At 43.2% G+C, this 3,198-nt stretch overlaps 1 pseudogene; it reads right to left on the reverse strand.

Moving 5' to 3' along the window:
* Nucleotides 1–503: 503 nt before the first annotated feature.
* On the reverse strand, nucleotides 504–2,588 carry LOC149356635 (uncharacterized; annotated as a pseudogene).
* Between the last annotated feature and the right edge of the window lie 610 nt (nucleotides 2,589–3,198).

Below are 3,198 nucleotides of genomic sequence, written 5' to 3' on the forward strand. Positions count from 1 at the left end.
GCAGAATGTTCCAAATGGTGTCAAATGACTTGGCATGTTCCCGAAGATAAAATTACTAAAAGATGAAACTCAAAATGTGCGGGATTCACACCGACGACCCTTCTCCCCCAAACCGTGCATTCTGACTACCTTCAGACGGCCATAACGGCCGAACCGTTTGTCACAGGGGGTTCCAGAAAGTGTCAAACAATTCGACGTTTTGTGATGTACACGTTTGTAAAATTAATGAACTAATATAACGAGGAAATATACCAGATACAGCTAAGGTAACTGGAAGCTGCAAGTAGTAGTGCAAAATCCATCGGGTAGATGGTGCTGCTTGGGTTTTAGAAAGGACGGTTCCAGAGAGAAAACATCCATGGATTTTGGATTTCGCCTTCTCCTCGTTTACTGAGCACACCGATGTAAACACTTGAAGCTGCTGTAGCTAATGCTCATAGGTGGAACAATGAGGCAATGTTGGCATAGAATTTTTTTTTTCTGCAAAAACATTTAAAATTTTCTCAAAACGTGAATAAGCTTGCAACTGCAGCTACATATGTGTTATGAAGGTCCATGAGTACACAAACGTTCTCAATATTTGATGCTGGCAGAACAAGCGCGTCCCGCTCTTCTGCCACAACCTTCAGAAGATGCCTCATAGTTACCATCGAATATTTTTACTGGACTACACTTGAGTTTCTTGAGGAGGATGTAAGTTTTGGAATCACCACCACAAACCTGTTTTTCAAGTATGGCAAATAAGCCATCAGTCAATTGAACAACAGAATTATTTGTTCGCTTATTCAGCGCATACCGCCTGAAAGTAAAAACTGATCCTTTCATGAGCTAGCATACTGATTAGAATTTGCAGGTATACTGAATTCAGCTCCAACTTGACGGCCTGGTTGTTTGTATTCAGTCCCATTTCCGAAGAAGCGGATGCCGTCACTGGAGCAAACACTCTTTTTGGTAAGTGCTGCGTCAAGAGAGGTGCCAAACTGCACTACCCGTTGGTCAACAGCAAGCTGGGTTAGCTGTTGAGCTACATCCTCCATTTGCAAATGACGACACACTTGATGAGGGATTCCATTTGCTGCCTTCACAACCTCCTTTAGGCTTCCATTCCCCGACTCAAAAGGGAAGACTGAATGAGCCCACAGTGGCCCCCAGTGGCGAACAGTCTTCACAATGTGTGTGAGCTGATGCATATTGTAAGTCATAAATTGTTTCCCATATAGAATTTCCGCACGTATGTGGAACTCCATGAGAAGCTCCGCTGCCATATCAATTTCAGACGCCTCAATGTTGCATTTTAACATAATATGGAGGGCTTCGACTAAGCATGCCCAGTGTTGTAGATATGTTTTTGACAGAATGCCATCAAGCACTGGGATGCTGCAGAATAGTATCCAGTTTTCAAGTTCTTTGGCTTTCCACCATCTGCGCTCTTTGGTCGGTCTCTGCATGCGTGTGACTATTTTCGGAGGCTGTATGGCCATTAACCTTTGGTCAATTCTCTCTTGCTCATGGCTGATTGAATGCTGGCAATTGGATGACTGAAGCCATATATCTAAAAACTGACGGCCGATTCCGAGCAGAATGCAGTGCATATAGTCTGGAACAAAACTTGACACTATTTCAAAGTATGGCAGAGCAATCAAAGGCGATATAGTTTTTACGCCATGGATGGGCTTATTTTCTTTTTCTGCACCCTCCATGTGGATTAGCATTTGCTTTTCAGTGCGGTCAATAAGATCGACGCTAAGTACAGGGTACCGCATTGAGCCCCCAGCCCATTCCCCTTCTTGGAGACACCAACTGCAACAAAAATACCCATTGAATTGGGTAACTCCTTGCATTGGTGCCCGCGCAACAGAATCGACAGCACAGCACACACAGAAAGCCTTGAATTTCTTAGTTTTTCCTTGACGCTCTAGGGTGAAACCCTCATTACTTAAATGATTCATGGCATCAACAAATGCACCTTGGAGTAATGCCATGTCTGGCTTTTGTTTCCCAAACCACAAGGCGGCTAGAACAAGCTTCGCCATCCTTTGCTCAAGTGGCACTTCATTGACAATTAGCTGAATTGGCCAAATAGAAGTACCACTTGATTTAAAAAGCGGTGCGCCATCTGCATTTAATGAAAAACTAATCCTCGGTCCAACTTCTGTAGTTTTTGTAACAAAATCGCGGTACAGCTGTCCATCCCATATATCTGAAAGAGTGCTATTTTGGGGCAGCGATTCTGTCAAGTCTAATAATTCATAATTGTTCAGTAACTTCTGCAGCTGAGACTCAATATCTAAGAGTACAAAGAATGGTATGTCTTCAAGTTTGGAAACATTGATTACATTGCTGCATTCTGGGCACTCAAAAGATGAATTTGTATCAATGTTGCTTATATGTGCAAAGCAATTAGGACAAAAAAAGTGAAAAATCATTGATGTCCCAGACTGCTCAAGCAGTTTGATAAGCCTGTACTGGGAGTGAGGCAAGATTGGGCGCTCAAAGAAACTGTTGATCATTTCTATAAAGCTTGTGAGCCCTGTTAGGGATAGCTTATTTTTTAAGGCATATTTCAGCACCATCAGAAGGGCATCCCCCTTTGTCACAACTACTTTTTCATTGATGAGCTCTTCAAAAAGATGGCTAAACAAAGAGTTTTTGCCAGGCCCAGGTTCCTTGTCAGGTTGTTCAGGTAGCGACTCCTCAAATGAAAATTATGATTTAGAAGGTCTGAACAAGCACCGGTGGCGATGCTTAAATGGTGCCTGCTCAAACAAGATAAAAAGAACTACACCTTTTAAATACATTTCACCCGAAAAAGCCGGCAAAAGTTAACAGCAGGTGAAATAACATGAACAGCTAACAATGCCTAAACAGTACAACTGTCTACTTCAAGTGATTTCCAACCTTTAAGAGCTACTTACTGACAGTGGCAGCAGCTTTAATTTTTTCAGACAGATCCCCAAAAATTGATGTGATCCCTTCCGGAGCTCTAAAAAGGAAACTCTAGCCCCTATGTCACGGCCTCTGGATGGAAGCGGGTGCGCTTCCACTGAGCGATCGTGCCCGCGGTTTATTCGAAAGCTACTAACCTCGCTGTCGTACACTGACGAAGATCCACTCGTATCCTGTTCTTGTGGAGTTTCTGCACATCTACTGCCATCAAGGGATGCAGGTTCACCCCACATTTGTGTTGCTGCGTCATAA

The sequence above is a fragment of the Amblyomma mixtum genome, chromosome 3 (assembly GCF_055824585.1).
Source record: "Amblyomma mixtum isolate Tamu chromosome 3, ASM5582458v1, whole genome shotgun sequence".
Classification (NCBI taxonomy): Eukaryota; Metazoa; Arthropoda; class Arachnida; order Ixodida; family Ixodidae; genus Amblyomma; species Amblyomma mixtum.